General features: G+C 37.7%; 1 long non-coding RNA gene across 2 annotated transcripts in view; it reads left to right on the plus strand.

Moving 5' to 3' along the window:
• LOC122198474 overlaps positions 1-18,698 on the plus strand; it is a 250,733-nt gene that overhangs the window by 193,286 nt on the left and 38,749 nt on the right. For both annotated transcript variants that reach the window (XR_006193013.1, XR_006193031.1), the window contains exon 6: positions 3,714-3,782. This is a non-coding gene — a long non-coding RNA (uncharacterized LOC122198474). The remainder of the gene's footprint in view (positions 1-3,713; positions 3,783-18,698) is intronic.

The following is an 18,698-nucleotide window of genomic DNA, read 5'->3' on the forward strand; positions in this document are numbered from 1 at the left end:
GGATGTGGAGAAACAGGAACCCTCTTGCACTGTTGGTGGGAATGCAAATTGGTGCAGCCGCTCTGGAAAGCAGTGTGGAGGTTCCTCAGAAAATTAAAAATAGACCTACCCTATGACCCAGCAATAGCACTGCTAGGAATTTATCCAAGGGATACAGGAGTACTGATGCATAGGGGCACCTGTATCCCAATGTTTATAGCGGCACTCTCAACAATAGCCAAATTATGGAAAGAGCCTAAATGTCCATCAACTGATGAATGGATAAAGAAATTGTGGTTTATATACACAATGGAATACTACGTGGCAATGAGAAAAAATGAAATATGGCCTTTTGTAGCAACATGGATGGAACTGGAGAGTGTGATGCTAAGTGAAATAAGCCATACAGAGAAAGACAGATACCATATGGTTTCACTCTTATGTGGATCCTGAGAAACATAACAGAAACCCATGGGGGAGGGGAAGGAAAAAAAAAAAAAAAAAAAAAAAGAGGTTAGAGTGGGAGAGAGCCAAAGCATAAGAGACTGTTAAAAACTGAGAACAAACTGAGGGTTGATGGGGGGTGGGAGGGAGGGCAGGGTGGGAGGGAGGGCAGGGTGGGTGATGGGTATTGAGGAGGGCACCTTTTGGGATGAGCACTGGGTGTTGTATGGAAACCAATTTGACAGTAAATTTCATATATTAAAAAATAAAAAAAAAATACAAACGTTTTGAGAAGAAGAGTGATTTTAATATTCTTTATACTTTAATATATTTTCCAAGTGCTATAATGAGGATGTCACTTTTTATAATTAAAAATCCAGTTTTATCTAACGTATAAATTATGTAAACTGGTCATGGTAGGAAAAATTAAGCAGTTAGGTACATGAAAGTTTTTCTTCCGTGTGCTTTGAAAGTAATTTTTAAGCTCATCATAATTATATTTGTTTATTTTAATAATAGAGTGTTTTTAGAGAAGCAGAATCTGAATAGCTACTCTCAGTTTTGTGTGTTACTCAGGTGATAACCATATGATAGAGATTTTCTTTTGCTTTCTGAAGGACTAATGCAGATAAGAGGTATACAAAGAAGTATAGGAGAACTTATTGTCTTCTCTTATTGTCTTAATACTGAATTAACATGTGGGGTAAATAGTGTGTGCTTCAGAGAATTAAAAAAGAGCAGGAGATTTAGATATATTAAGAAAATTTGTTAGCCAAGCAAGTATTACCCATTTTTAGACAATACTGAAGGGCATGAGAAGGGGAGGGGAGAGGTTAGCTGTCATTCCTCCTTGTTTCTTCTTTGCTGATTTCTTCACTCCCTGCCAGTTAATTTCCATCTTCTTACTTTTCATCTGTATCAATTTTGCTCTCTCTCCCTCTCTGCCTCTCATATTCTCTCTCTCTCTCTCTCTCTCTCTCTTTCTCTCTTCCACTCTCCCTATCCCTCTTTTCTGTTTCTGGATCTTTCTCTTAATATAAGCATTTTAGTTTCCTAAGGCTGTGGTAAGAAAGTACCATATACTGGGTGGCTTAAAACATCATAAACGTATTCTCTCACAGTCCGAAGATCCAAGGTCCAAAATCATAGTGTCTGCAGAGTTGGTTCCTTCTGAGGTTTCTGAGGGATAATTTGTTCCATGCATTATTCTTAGCTTTTGATGACTTTCAGAAATCCTTGGTGTTTCTTGTCTTCTAGATGTATTGCTCCAATCTTTGCCTTCCCTGTCTTCCTATCACCTCTCCTCTACATGTTCTCCCCTTCTCTTTTCTTATCAGAGCACTTGTCATTGGATTTAGGGCTCACTCTAATCTAGGATGATCTCATCTTGAGATTCTTAACTGAGTTACATCTGCAAAGACCCTTTTTAAAAATAAGGTCACATTCACATGTTCTGGGTAAACATATCTTATGGGAGTCACCATTCAGCCCACTACAATAGGAAATCTTTTCTGGCAGCATTTCTTTCTACTTCGTATTCTCTCTCCTTATTCCTACTTTCCTTGTTGCTATTCTTTCCTCTGCCATCTAGGACTTGGAACTGATACTTTCTGTTGTAAAATTTCATGGCACAGCTATGCTAGATCCACTCTCTAGGAAGTTCTAACCTCAAACCAGTTTAGGAAATGCTGCATTCTTTATCTTCCTGTTGGAAGTTCATGACATGCACTACCGTACTGAGGGTCTGAGAAACTAGACCTTCTAAACTACAGAGCTCCTTCAGCATAACATCTAGTAGAATCTTGTGAAACTCTGCTTTGTAGGACACACTTTTAGGAACCACCATGGGACTGTTTCCCTTTCTTCTAACTGCAGTACTACTTTGGTAGCTTTTTAAAGAATCTGTTTCCTGAATATTTCTGAGTCAGTCTCAGTTTTTGTTTTTCAACTCCTTCTTACTTTTTGTAAAAATTATTATATTGTCCTTAAAATTACTACCCCATATTTGTGTAGGTGACCCCTAAATTCACATTTCTAGGTTGGACCTATATTAGCTTAAATTTTCTACATTTCCTATCCAGTGTTAGCAGTAAATAAGCAATTCCTTTCTTTTTCCAGACTTTTCCAGTGGCATTTAAAACTCTTGTTTTATATTGTTTTTCAAAATAACAGCCTTGAAGAATTTAAAAAGAATTTTTGCTTCAAATTTCCTACAGGGGGACAGAAGAAAGTAACTGGCCTAGAACTTTTAATACCTATATGTGAAACAATAAAGCTTCAAAATGTTTTAGTAAATGGCTTCTAGAGCAAACCATATTGCATCATTAAAGCTTCAGAAAGAAAATGCAAAATAGCTGCATATTTATAAGACACATTTAGGCTACTCCTATTACTCATGGGATTTTCTGCACATTTGGAGTTGGAGTTGGAATTTTAAAAGATACTAGGCAACAGCACATTGATATTTCAGGGCTCATTCATCTTGATAAGTTCCATGATTTGTAGTTACTTTTCCACATAACTCTGATAACTTTTCTTTCTATGGAGCTAAAACAAAAAGTTTAACCTCTTTTTTTTAAATGCCTCTAAAATAAAATTTAAGTAAAATATCTTAAACAAAGTAAAAATGTTTATTTTTTAGAAACAATATGCCTAAATTACAATGCTCCTCTGAACTATATAACACCAAAGGACTGTGTGGCTGTGACTTTATTCTCTAGATAGTCTTAAAACCTTTAATACAGTGAAATACTGACAAATTAGTCAGAGTGTCATGTAACTCTCTGATCCTGATTTTCCATTATCATAGATGACACATACATTTGGTTTTCTTTAAATAGACCATTACTCCATTTATTCCATTGTATTTGAGCCCATCTAACAAGCTTCTGGTTCTACCCAGAGGCAGTACTTTGAGTGGCTTGCCAAGCTCTTATGAAATGCTTAGGTGTGTGCTGAGCCCCGTCTGACAGCCGCTGCTCTCATTTAATGATTTTGCCAGGGATTCAGTAACTGACTTGCCATTGGCTTGAGTTTGCCTGCATTTTCGCTTCTTATAATTTTAAGAGTATGGAAAAAAGCCCTCTTACCCCAGGTTAAACCAAGTAAAGAGAAATCTTACCGTAGGGAAAGAGGGAATACTGTACATAGCAATTTGCCAAAATTTTGATATATCTATGGAATATGAGAATCTTTAGATATGGGAATTAATAAAATAATTAAGAATGGCATTTGGGTAGTGATAAAGCTTAAATTTGAATTTAATTTCCTCTTCTCTTCCATTATTCCAGAAATTAACTGAAAGAGTGACTAAATTCCAAGGTATTTCTTCATGGAGATGAAAACTTAAAATTTTTGTTGTAAGTATATTGGAGATAGAGCTCAGTAGATTGTTTTGGACTTATGCAAACTAGGTATGATAGACTTATTGAACTAGTTACTTACTTTTATGACTGATGGGAAACAATTCTCTATGGGTCTCTCTTGTATCTTTACATCTTGTGAGCAGATGTTCTAGCTGCCCTTTCATTCCACATTATGTTTGTAAGGATATCTGTATGGAGAATAGCTTTGAAAGATAAAGATAATGTCTCCTTCTCTAGCAGAGTGCAGATGTGCTAGTTTTACAGTAAAATAAACATAATGTCTCCTTTCAGAGCAAAGATAAGGCAGGTTTGCTTATTGCTCATTATAAAATATTTGCTCAATATAAAATATTACTGTACAATAAGCGCAGTGTTCTTCAGCTGTGACACTAACCCCCTATGTGTATAGCATCTGCCTGACCCACTTTGTGTTATTGTCATGGGACTTGGGGGCAAGGGGAACAGACACAACCATAAAGCCGAATTTTCATGAGTAAAAATGTCTTCTGTCTCTGATGCAGAGGTTTTTTTCTCAGATCTATAAGTGTTAATTCTTTAGGCTAACTTTGGAAAGCAACTTCACTTTCCCTATTTCCAAGGTTTCAGGGGGCTGTACTCAACTCAGATGACTAAGGATTAAAATTATTTCTAGCTCACACAGCCTTCATTGAGAATTGGATGCCTACTACTGCTTCATCCTTCATCCTTCACATGATTAACTCAGGCTGTTCCCATTTTGGGTATTGCCATTTGAATTTTTATACTCCTGATGGCAAACAAAGCAGGGGATGAGAGTAAGTGGAGAACTTGCACCCACCCTTTTGTGACTTGACTCCTATTACTTCCTGTTCATTTTCTAGAACTAGTCACATGGTTCCACCAAGATGCAAAGTGATTGAGAATTTTAGAGGAAATCATGGACATTCAGTAAACAGTAATGTCTCTGTCAATTTCATGAATATCTTTGTAAATTCTTTTAAGTATAGGTTGATCTTCCCAAGATTTGCCTGAATAATCTCGGGCAAGCCTTGCGCTTTAGAAATTGTTATAGTCTCATAACAAATTTCAGTGACTGCTATGTGTGAACCCCTACTTCCTTAAAAAAAAGTGTCTTTGCTATTTCTGTCTGATTATTCTTCCAGATGAAATTCAAAATCCTTTTTGGGCATTAAAATTCTTTAAAATATTTTGTTATTTTTATTGGAATAAGTTAAAGCAGTAAAGTAATTAAGAAGAACTGATATTTTTACAATATTAATCTTTCAGTGTGGAAACAAGAATATATTCTAGTTTATGTAGCAGTAAAGGATTTATAATTTCCTTCATAATATTCAAATACATTTCTAAAATAATTGCTCTTAGGTATTTTAAGTTTTAAATTGTTTCTTGTGAATGATATTTCCTTTTTATTGCTGAAATCTGTTTCTTTGAAAAGATTCATAAGCTAGATAAACCTATAGAAAAGTGAATCAAGGAAATGTAGAAGAAAGAAAACCAAATATAGAAAACAAAACATAAATAATTATATACATATGTAAAAATGGTTTGAAAATCAAAAGTAAATATTATGAACAATCATATACTAGTTAGAAAACCAAATGACATCGTTACATTTCTGGAAAAAATATAAATGTTGAAGTTGGTTCTTAGTCAAATAGAAATAGAAGTAGAAATAGAAGAGAAGCAGAAAAGTTGAAAAGAAAATGACCATAAAATAAATTGAAGTGGCAATCAAAACCATCCCTCTATAAAAGCACCAGGCTGGATGATTTTTCAGGCTAGTTTTATCCAACTTTCAAATGATACATAACCAGTACCATGTTATTGGTGGTATCCTTATTTTAGGATGTCCAAAAATTGAGTAAAAGAGGTAAAAATTGCTTGATACTTTTTATTAGGCTAGATAAGATACCAGATACCGCATTCTCAAAAACAGAAAAAGAAAGGTAAATCATAGGTCAATTTAGTTTATGATTAGAGATGAGAAATCTGTGATAAAATCATACAGTAGTAATTGAATGAGCTTTGGCATTTTGATGAAGTATTTAAGGCATATAGTAAGATAGCTATAATCACAAAAGTACATTGGGATTAATAATATCTTGATTCCCCAAACCTTTCTGTAGATGTAGAGTTAATTAGATGCCTCTAAATGAAAAAAAAAAAAATGGGTATAGTTAATGTGATAATTCCTCTCAGAAATGGGAATGTGAACACTACTGATTGTGTGGCAGACCTTTTTGCAATCAGTTGGCTTTCAGTTCTTTGTTTTCAACAGTACTGGAGAAGGACCTAATTGAGTTTCCAACTATTTATGATGGAAAGTGATTTTTTTAATTTTTAAATCACTGTATGGTTTTGGTGAAGTAGTGGCAAAGAATTGAATGACATTTGCTAAAGAAACAAACTCCTTCCATTATTTTTTGTTTGTTGATGTGACGGAAGTTTCTTAATACTTGTGTCTATAAAAATGGAAAATAGAAATAGAATTGACTCTGTTACCCTACTTTAGCAATAGTTAATATTCCACAATGGATTACATTAACTAATGGGGAAACATACAAACAAACAAAAATACCTTTGCCTATGTAATGAAGAAGTACATTTCCAAGAAAATTTACTTTTATTTTTAAAATATATTTATGAAAATTTGTAATGTTTTGATGAATTGTGCATTAATAATAACATTAACAAATAAATGAAAACTAAAGTTTTAAACTCAGTTTTGTTCCCTCTTGGCTCTCACTTGATTACAAAGCTGCTGATTGGGTCTGCACCTCAAGAAGCAGGTTCTAATATTTAAAAAATTTTTTTTATTTTATTTTTTATTTGTTTAAATTTACATCCAAATTAGTTAGCATATAGTGCAACAATGATTTCAGGAGTAGATTCTTTAGTGCCCCTTACCCATTTAGCCCATCCCCCCTCCCACAACCCCTCCAGTAACCCTTAGTTTGTTCTCCATATTTATGAGTCTCTTCTGTTTTGTCCCCCTCCCTGTTTTTATATTATTTTTATTTCCCTTCCCTTATGTTCATCTGTTTTGTGTCTTAAAGTCCTCATATGAGTGAAGTCATATGATTTTTGTCTTTCTCTGACTGATTTCACTTAGCATAATATCCTCCAGTTCCATCCACATAGTTGCAAATGGCAAGATTTCATTCTTTTTGATTGCTGAGTAATACTCCATTATATACATTGGCTATTGTTGATAGTGCTGCTATAAACATGGGATACAGCACACCTGTATCCCATGGATAAATGCCTAGTAGTGCAATTACTGGGTCGTAAGGTAGTTCTATTTTTAGTTTTTTGAGGAACCTCCATACTGTTTTCCAGAGTGTCTGCACCAGCTTGCATTCCCACCAACAATGCAAACGAGATCCTCTTTCTTTGCATCCTCGCCAACATCTGTTGTTGCCTGAGTTGTTAATGAAAAAAAAATTTTTTAAATGTTCATTTATTTTTGAGAAAGAGACAGACAGAGAGAGTGTGAGAGGGGGAGGAACAGAGAGAGAGGGAGACATGGAATCTGAAGCAGGCTCTAGGCTCTGAGCTGTTAGCATGGAGCCAGATGTGGGGCTCGAACTCATAAACCATGAGATCATGGCCTGAGCCAAAGTCAGATGCTTAACTGACTGAGCCACCCAGGCACCCCAGAAGCAGGTTCTAATATACTTGGAAAGTTTGTAGTTGGATGGGAAAGTTCTGTCCCACAGAATAAGGGCAATAAGGACACTATGATCCTTTGTGTTTCAATGAGGTGAGGCACTAAGGAGTCATTCAGAAAAAAATAAAACTATGAACACTAACCAAAGGCTGAGTCAGACACTGTTGTGCAGGAGGGTGACATGAAATTGACATGATTAGAAACAGAACTCAGTTTTCTGTAATCAATACCTCCTGAATTAAAGCATGAAATGAAGGAAATTGTTATTTTTGCACAGCCAACTAACCTTTTCTTTATTTTCTCAAGTCTTTTGAAGTACAAAAGACTTTCAGTCTGCTCTTAAAGCTGGATCAAATACTTAACCTTATTTGGTGATGCTCTCAATGTAAGCTTATTGAGTGTTTTGGCTCAAAACAATCACTTTTCATGAGTGTAGAATTTAAGCAGAATTTGAATATACCTGTACTTCTTTGACGTGAGTTAGAGGTGAGAGGGCTTTAATCACGATAGTCTGAGTATACATTTAATAACCTCATCACTCAGTATAAACATATTACTATATACATGTCAAATTGAATTATTAAGCTTATGAAACTGAGCTAAAGATAAAAATTTTCTTTAAAAATGGACTAAGACTGTATTTATTAAGAAATAAAGCATAATTGCTAAATTATGTCAGTGATATACCCAATCTATATATATATCTTGAAAATATTTAAGTTGTGATGTTCCCATATTAGAAGGATTCCTGGAAAGGCTTTTCCTGCCATTAGGCAAATTTATACTTAAATAGTTCTAGTGGGATATTTGGCATTTGTTTACTTTTGTGGGGCAATTTAAACTGTGGCATTTTTACTTCCATGATGGAACTTTGCTAAATTACTAGACCTAGTAGAAATTTATTCCACCTGCTGCATAAAGATAGTCTAATTCTAAATTATGTAATACCAATTTGAAAATTATATTATTAATTCATATGTGGTTAAGAGAACAGGCTCCAAAGTCAGACTGCTAATGTTGAAATTCTAGCTCTATGATTGAATGGTTTCTTAATCTAAGCAAGTTTGTTAATTTTTCACAGCTCCTGTTTTTCTCATCCATAAATCAGTAATAATAATTAGGTTCATTAAAATGATACGTGTAAAACACTTAGTATAGTGGATGGCATATATAAATTAGACAATAAATGTTCACTCTTATAGTTATTGTATGTAGCCATCTGTTCATTTATTTATTCAACCTATATTTATTGCATTCCCAGAGATGAAGTGCATGGAAATCAGATATAAATGTTTTGCCCCAGTCATAAATGAACTCACTGTCTAGTTGGAGGTATAGACAAGTAAAGAAATGAATACAATTCAGTGTCAGAAGTGGTAAGACAGAGAATATTATGAGCCACCCAATCTGGGTGGGAAATGGAGGCCATGGAAGATTACTTGGAGGAGATGCTATCCACATTGAGGTTTAAAGGATGAGTGAGACTTATAGAGCAGTAAATAATAGTGTTCTAGGCAGAGGGAATAGGATTGGTTGACTGAAAATATATATGAATATGACCTATTCATGTAAAGTCTTGTTTTAAAGTTAACTGATAAGATTTGTAGAATTATGTGTGTGTGTGTGTGTGTGTGTGTGTGTGTGTGTGTGTGTGTGTGAACCTCTGTCTCTCACTTTCCTATTTGTAATAGAATCCTCCTGGACCATGAGTTCCTTGAGATAGGAGTGGTGCCTCAGTAACTAATACAATGGCTGGCACATAGTAGGAGATAATAGATATTTATTGTATCAAATTAAGTGAAATTAATTCTTAGAAAGGGAATTTTTTAGAATTAAAAATACAGGCGAGAACTCCTAATCCTAGGAAAGATTATCAGGGAGAGATTAATTACAAGTGTGTAGTGTGTTACAGCGGGGAGGTAACTCAAATTCAGGTGGAAAGAGCCAGCACCTCTCTAGCCCCTTTTGGAACAGAGCAATCGAAATACATTTTTGAAATATCAGATAAATTTAAATACAAGCACAAAAAAGCATTCTAAAATGCTTTTTATTTCATTTGTTTCTGTTTATTAGTATAAATAATTGAGAAATATGGATGGTCTCATATACTTGAGATTGAAAATAAATATAAGAAGAGAACATAGTTTAAAACATATAAAAGGATGTCTAATTTAGTGAGCATTAAAAGATAATCACATTTAGGAATGACAGCCTAAGAAGCTTTGCAAAACTCTTTGTTTTAGAACAAAATACTTCATCACTGAGGAATAGTTTTCAATGTCTATATATTTTCTTTTTAAAAAAAAATTTTTTTTTTTAACGATTATTTATTTTTGAGACAGAGACAGAGCATGAACGGGGGAGGGTCAGAGAGAGAGGGAGACACAGAATCTGAAACAGGCTCCAGGCTCTGAGCTGGCAGCACAGAGCCCGACGCGGGGCTCAAACTCACGGACCGCGAGATCATGACCTGAGCCGAAGTCGGCCGCTTAACCGACTGAGCCACCCAGGCGCCCCACAATGTCTGTATATTTTCTAAACAGTGTGGAGTCTAAATAGATAAATCTCAAGTGAGTAATTTGTAACATTTATCTGTATTGAATATGAAGGTATGAAAAAGTAAATTTACCTTCAAAGGAAATTTTAGACTTTGGTTTTTTCACTTCAGAGAATTTGTATGTATCTTTTTATCTTTGTGGTACTAAATACAACCCCTGTATAATTATACCAACAAGTGAAACAATCTTCTTAAATATTTTTGTGACCTTTATAATCATAGAGGTTCAATTGTATATCAAATTAAACAGAGTAAGCTGAGTAAGAAGAACAGAATCTAGACATTGGTGACATGCATTGCGTACGCTGTCATAGCGGCAAATAAGATGGTTGAGTCAACCGTACCGTTCTCCTCATCTTGGAAGGAACAGGTTCTTTGTGCATCTTGTCCCCTGATCTTTTTCTTAGAGCATTTACATGAAAATTTCATACTGTCAGTTTTTTCTCTGCTTCATTGAGATGTATGTAAAACCTCTTGCCAGTTTTATAACCCAGGAGTGTCTTTCTTAAGGATCTGGGAGCTGTCATCTGTGGCCTGTTAAGACCAGCATAATTTCAGTATTATTTAAGATAAGAAAGTAACTCCAGACTTAAAAATATTTTCCCTCCATCAAAGCTTGGGAAGATGATGGAGTAGGAGGCCTCTGAGCTCACCCCATCCCGTGTTTTCAACTAGATATCATCCACATCCAAACCAACAAACCAGAGAGTAATCTGAAGACTGGCAGAACAAACTCCACAATTAATATAGAGAAGAAGTTGCATCTGAAAGGTTAGGAAGATCAGATAGGTAGAGGGAGGCTTCCCGAAGGAGGGAGCTCGCATGCCAGAGAGGGCAGAGAAATGGGGGAAAGACTAATCCACATAGACTAATGTGCTGGGCTTTAGAAACCAGAGGGACTGCATTCTGTAAGTTTATAAAACCAGTGGGTCTTGGAAGCTTTGGAGGTCAGCTGACTCAGCACTGAATGACCTGGGAGGGTAAGTGATAGCTGGGTCACCCTCCTTAAAGAGACAGCAGCCTGTATGAAGAGGCAACATAAAAATGGCAGTTTGCACAATGCGGGGGGCAAACAGGAGACAGATCATTTCATATTGATTTCTGAGAATTTTGGGGGACTTCTCAAAAAACAAGGTAGCTGGCAGGTGACACCTTCCTCCCCCCATTCGCAGCATAAGCACAGAGACACTTGTGGGAAGGGGGGCTGCACAGACACTACCTAACCTGCTATCAGTGCATCATGCCCACAAGTTCTCCTGCGGACTTACCCACTCCAAACCTTCTGGTCTCAGCCCTGAGCTCAGGGGGAATTTTGTTAAAGCCAAGCCTGTCTCCTGCCCAGCTGCTGGGTAAACAGCTGCCACCTCGTGCTGCACTAAGCCACATGACTCCTGCATTCAGAGCACTTCAAAGAATTTGGCAGAGGGCTAGTGGCCCAGAAGGTATTTTGCTAACATCATCATCCTGCTCCCAAGTTCCCTGGGGAGGGGCACATACTCCCCAGAGCTAGCCTTTCTGGGTCCCACTAACACAACAGAGAGTAAGCACAGCACACAATAGGCAAAGTTAGTACAGGCAACTGCATGAAAAGGAAAAGTGACTCAGATACAAAAAACAGGGCATAAGCAACACACATAGGATAGCCTTCTGAAGTGCCAAGTTCTGGTAAACAAGGGACACTGCACTGAAGGGCACTCCAGGACCTCTTCTACATAAAGTCCCTACTTTCAAGAGCAGAATATATAGCTGACTTTATTAACATACAAAAATAGACACAGAGAGGCAAGCAAAATGAAGAAAGAGCAATTTATTCCAAATGAAAGAACAGGACAAGGCCACAGCCAGAGATCGAAGTGAAACAGATATAAGTAACATGTCTATAAATAATTTAAAACGATCATAAGACAGTCACCGAACTTGAGAAGAGTGGAAGACATGAGTAAGACCCTTAAATATGGATAAGGAATAACATAGTATATAGAGTGAGGTAAGGAGGAAGATGGCCGCATAGGAGGACGCTGGGCTCACCGCTTCCTGCGGATCACTTAGATTCCACCCACACCTGCCTAAATAACCGAGAAAACTAGCAGAACGGATTCTCCAGAGCCAAGCACAGACGAGAGGCTCACAGAAGAGAGTAGGAAGGACAGAGAGGCGGTGCGTGCTACACGGACTGGAGGGAGGGAGCCGGGGCGGGGGGCGGCCCCCCGGCCAAGCCGAGCCCCCGAGGCTGGCTTGCAAAAATGGAGGGGCTGATGGAGTGTGTTCTGACAGCAAGAGGGACTTAACATCTGGAAGGTTATAAGTTAACAGATCTACTCGGAGAATGGGAGGGCTGCAGGACAACAGGAGGGAGAGTTGTTGAGCCCCGGACAACAGAGCGCAGCTTGGCAGGGAAAAAGGCGCTTGCCAGTGCCATCTGCCTCGCCCATCCCCCAGCCAAAATCCCAAAGGGAACCAATTCCTGTCAGGGAATTTTCTTGCACCTCCCAAACACCAAAATGCTGTGCTTCTTCAGATCCATCCCTCCGACGGGTCTGACTCCTTCCCAGTGCCGCAGGACCACTCCAGAAGTGGATTTCCTAAGGAAAAACAAGCTGAGCCTGCCCCTACCACCTCTGTGCACCTTGCCGATCCACCCCAGCTAATACGCCAGTTCCCCAGCACCACAAGCCTGGCAGTGTGCAAGTAGCCCAAACTGGCCACGCCACCCCACAGTGAATCCCGCCCCTAGGAGAGGGGAAGAGAAGGCACACACCAGTCTGACTGTGGCCCCAGCAGTGGGCTGGGGGCAGACATCAGGTCGGACTGCGGCTGCACCCACCAAGGCAAGTTATTCAAGACAGCACAGGGGAAGTGCCCTGCAGCTCTGCACCACTCCAGTGACTATCCAAAATGATGAAATGGAAGAATTCCCCTCAAAAGAATCTCCAGGAAATAACGACAGCTAACGAACTGATCAAAAATGATTTAAACAATATAACAGAAAGTGAATTTAGAATAATAGTCATAAAATTAATCGTTGGGCTTGAAAACAGTATAGAGGACAGCAGAGAATCTATTGCTACAGAGATCAAGGGACTAAGGAACAGCCAGGAGGAGCTAAAAATGCTATAAATGAGCTACAAAATAAAATGGAGACAATCACAGCTCGGATTGAAGAGGCAGAGGAGAGAATAGGTGAACTAGAAGATAAAATTATGGAAAAAGAGGAAGCTGAGAAAAAGAGAGATACAAATCCAGGAGTATGAGGGGAAAATTAGAGAACTAGGTGATGCACTAAAGAGAAATAATCTACACATAATTGGTATTCCAGAGAGGAAGAGAGAAGGAAAGGTGCTGAAGGTATACTTGAAGACATCATAGCTGAGAACTTCCCTGAACTGGGGAAGGAAAAAGGCATTGAAATCCAAGAGGCACAGAGAACTCCCTTCAGACGTAACTTGAATCGATCTTCTGCACAACATATCATAGTGCAACTGCCAAAATACAGGGGTAAAGAGAAAATTCCAAAAGCAGCTAGGGATAAACGTGCTCTAACATATAAAGGGAGACCTATAAGACTCGTGACGGATCTCTCTACTGAAACTTGGCAGGCCAGAAAGGAATGGCAGGAAATCTTCAATGTGATGAACAGAAAAAAAATATGCAGCCGAGAATCCTCTATCCAGGAAATCTGTCATTTAGAATAGAAGGAGAGAGAAAGGTCTTCCCAAACAAACAACAACTGAAGGAATTCATCACCACGAAACCAGCCCTACAAGAGATCCTAAGGGGGATCCTGTGAGACAAAGTACCAGAGATATCGCTACAAGCATGAAACCTACAGACATCACAATGACTCTAAACCCATATCTTTCTATAATAACACTGAATGTAAATGGACTAAATGCGCCAACCAAAAGACATAGGGTATCAGAATGGATAAAAACACAGGACCTATCTATTTGCTGTCTGCAAGAGGCTCATTTTAGACCTGAGGACACTTTCAGATTGAAAGTGAGGGGATGGAGAACTATTTATCATGCTACTGGAAGTCAAAAGAGAGCTGGAGTAGCCATACTTATATCAGACAAACTAGACTTTAAATTAAAGGCTGTAACAAGAGATGAAGAAGGGAATTATATAATAATTACAGGGTCTATCCATCAGGAAGAGCTAACAATTATAAATGTCTGTGCGCCGAATACAAGAGCCCCCAAATATATAAAACAATTACTCACAAACATAAGCAACCTTATTGACAATAATGTGGTAATTGCAGGGGACTTTAATACCCCACTTACAACAATGGATAGATCATCTAGACACACGGTCAACAAAGAAACAAGGGCCCTGAATGATACATTGGATCAGATGGACGTGACAGATATATTTAGAACTCTGCATCCCAAAGCAACAGAATATACTTTCTTCTCGAGTGCACATGGAACATTCTCCAAGATAGATTACATTCTGGGTCACAAAACAGCCCTTCATAAGTATACAAGAATTGAGATCATACCATGCATACTTTCAGACCACAATGCTATGAAGCTTGAAATCAACCACAGGAAAAAGTCTGGAAAACCTCCAAAAGCATGGAGGTTAAAGAACACCCTACTAAAGAATGAATGAGTCAACCAGGCAATTAGAGAAGAAATTAAAAAATATATGGAAACAAATGAAAATACAACAATCCAAACACCTTGGGATGCAGCGAAGGCAGTCCTGAGAGGAAAATACATTGCAATCCAAGCCTATCTCAAGAAACAAGAAAAATCCCAAATACAAAATCTAACAGCCCACCTAAAGGAAATAGAAGCAGAGCAGCAAAGACACCCCAAACCCAGCAGAAGAAGAGAAATAGAGAAATAATAAAGGTCAGAGCAGAAATAAGCAATATAGAATCTAAAAAAACTGTAGAGCAGATCAATGAAACCAAGAGTTGGTTTTTTGAAAAAATAAACAAAATTGTTAAACCTCTAGCCAGGCTTCTCAAAAAGAAAAGGAAGATGACCCAAATAGATAAAATCATGAATGAAAATGGAATTATTACAACCAACCCCTCAGAAATACAAGCAATTATCAGGAAATACTATGAAAAATTATATGCCAACAAACTGGACAACCTGGAAGAAATGGACAAATTCCTAAACACCCACACACTTCCAAAACTCAAACAGGAAGAAATAGAAAGCTTGAACAGACCCATAACCAGCGAAGAAATTGAATCGGTTATCAAAAATCTCCCAACAAATAAGAGTCCAGGACTAGATGGCTTCCCAGGGGAATTCTACCAGACGTTTAAAGCAGAGATAATACCTATCCTTCTCAAGCTATTCCAAAAAATAGAAAGGGAAGGAAAACTTCCAGACTCATTCTATGAAGCCAGTATTACTTTGATTCCTAAACCAGACAGAGACCCAGTAAAAAAAGAACTACAGGCCAATATCCCTGATGAATATGGATGCAAAAATTCTCAATAAGATACTAGCAAATCGATTTCAACAGCTTATAGAAAGAATTATTCACCATGATCAAGTGGGATTCATTCCTGGCATGCAGGGCTGGTTCAGCATTCGCAAATCAATCAACGTGATACATCACATCAATAAAAGAAAAGATAAGAACCATATGATCCTGTCAATCGATGCAGAAAAAGCATTTGGCAAAATTCAGCATATTTTCTTAATGAAAACCCTCGAGAAAGTCGGGATAGAAGGAACATACTTAAACATCATAAAAGCCATTTATGAAAAGCCCACAGCTAATATCATCCTCAATGGGGAAAAACTGAGAGCTTATCCCCAGAGATCAGGAACACGACAGGGATGTCCACTCTCACCGCTGTTGTTTAACATAGTGCTGGAAGTTCTAGCACCAGCAATCAGACAACAAAAGGAAATCAAAGGCATCAAAATTGGCAAAGATGAAGTCAAACTTTCACTTTTTGCAGATGACATGATATTATACATGGAAAATCCGATACACTCCACAAAAGTCTGCTAGAACTGATCCATGAATTCAGCAAAGTTGCAGGATACAAAAATCAATGTACAGAAATCAGTTGCATCCTTATACGCTAATAATGAAGCAACAGAAAGAGAAATAAAGAAACTGATCCCATTCACAATTGCACCAAGAAGCATAAAATACCTAGGAATAAATCTAACCAAAGATGTACAAGATCTGTATGCTGAAAACTCTAGAAAGCTTATGAAGGAAATTGAAGAAGATATAAAGAAATGGAAAAACATTCCGTGCTCATGGATTGGAAGAATAAATATTGTCAAAATGTCAATACTACCCAAAGCTATCTACACATTCAATGCAATCCCAATCAAAATTGCACCGGCATTCTTCTCGAAGCTAGAACAAGTAATCCTGAAATTCATATGGAACCACAAAAGGCCCCGAATAGCCAAAGTAATTTTGAAGAAGAAGACCAAAGCAGGATGCATCACAATGCCAGACTTTAGCCTCTACTACAAAACTGCCATCATCAAGACAGCATGGTATTGGCACAAAAACAGACACATAGACCAATGGAATAGAATAGAATCCCCAGAACTAGACCCACAAACGTATGGCCAACTCATCTTTGACAAAGCAGGAAAGAATATCCAATGGAAAAAATACAGTCTCTTTAACAATGGTGCTGGGAGAACTGGACAGCAACATGCAGAAGAATGAAAGTAGACCACTTTCTAACACCATTCACAAAAATAAACTCAAAATGGATAAAGGACCTGAATGTGAGACAGGAAACTGTCAACACCCTAGAGGAAAAAACAGAAAAAGACCTTTCTGACCTTAGCCGCAGCAATTTCTTACTTGACACATCCCCAACAGCAAGGGAATTAAAAGCAAAAATGAACTATTGGGACCTCATGAAGATCAAAACCTTCTGCACAGCAAAGGAAACAATCAACAAAACTAAAAGGCAACCAACAGAATGGGAAAAGATATTTGCAAATGACATATCGGACAAAGGGCTAGTATCCAAAATCTATAAAGAGCTCACCAAACTCTACGCCCGAAAAACAAATAACCCAGTGAAGAAATGGGCAGAAAACATGAATAGACACATTTTAAAGAAGACATCCGGATGGTCAACAGGCATATGAAAAGATGCTCAACATCGCTCCTCATCAGGGAAACACAAATCAAAACCACACTCAGATATCGCCTCACACCAGCCAGAGTGGCCAAAATGAACAAATCAGGAGACTATAGATGCTGGAGAGGATGTGGAGAAAAGGGAACCCTCTTGCACTGTTGGTGGGAGTGCAAACTGGTACAGCCACTCTGGAAAACAGTGTGGAGGTTCTTCAAAAAATTAAAAATAGACCTACCCTATGACCCAGCAGTAGCACTGCTAGGAATTTACCCAAAGGATACAGGAGTACTGATGCATAGGGGCACTTGTACCCCAATGTGTATAGCAGCACTCTCAACAATAGTCAAATTATGGAAAGAGCCTAAATGTTCATCAACTGATGAATGGATAAAGAAATTGTGGTTTATGTACACAATGGAGTACTACGTGGCAATGAGAAAGAATGAAATATGGCCCTTTGTAGCAACATGGATGGAACTGGCAAGTGTGATGCTAAGTGAAATAAGCCATACAGAGAAAGACAGATACCATATGTGTTCACTCTTATATGGATCCTGAGAAACTTAACAGGAACCCATGGGGGAGGGGAAGGAAAAAAAAAGAGGTTAGAGTGGGAGAGAGCCAAAGCATAAGAGACTTAAAAACTGAGAACAAACTGAGGTTTGATAGGTGGTGGGAGGGCGGGGAGGGTGGGCAATTGGTATTGAGGAGGGCACCTGTTGGGATGAGCACTGGGTGTTGTATGGAAACCAATTTGACAATAAATTTCATATATTTAAAAATAAATAAATAAATAAATAAATAGTAAAATAAAATCATATATAAAGAAAAAAATTGGAAGCATTTTTAAATGGGGAAAATTATACTCTGTGCTTTTAAAGAAGATTAAAAGTCTACTTTGTAAAATGAAGAAAAAGGAATAACATAGTAGACATAAAAGATACAATAAATGAAATGAGAAACACACTTGATAGAATGAACAGCTGGATGAACGAAGCAGAGGAATGAATTAGTGACCTAGAAGACAGTGGGTGGGACAAATAATCAAGCTAAAGAAAAGAGAGAAAAGAATTATATAAAGTAAGAATATACTTAGGGAACTCCATGACTCCATCAAATGTAATAACTTTCATATTATAGGAGTCTCAAGAGATGGAGAGACAGAAGGGGGGGGCAGATAATTTATTTGAAGAAATAATAGCTGAAAACTTCCCTAATCTGGGGAAGGAAACAGATATCCAGACCCAGAAGGCACAGAGTACACCAACAGAATCAACAAAAGCAAGCCTACACCAAGACATATTGTAATTAAATTTACAAAATATAGTGATAAAGAAAAAATTCTAAAAACATCAAGACAAAGAAATCACTAACTTACAAAGGAAAACCCGAAAGGCTAGCAGGAGATTTTTCCAACGGAAACTTTGCAAGCCAGGAGGGAGTAGCATGATATATTCAAAATGCTGAATGAGAAAAATCTGCAGCCAAGAATATTCTATCCCCAAGGCTATCAATCAGAATAGAGGAGAGAGAAAATATTTCCCAGACAAACAACAACTAAAGGAGTTCATGACCACTAAA

This window comes from Panthera leo, chromosome A1 (genome assembly GCF_018350215.1).
Source record: "Panthera leo isolate Ple1 chromosome A1, P.leo_Ple1_pat1.1, whole genome shotgun sequence".
NCBI classification, from domain to species: domain Eukaryota; kingdom Metazoa; phylum Chordata; class Mammalia; order Carnivora; family Felidae; genus Panthera; species Panthera leo.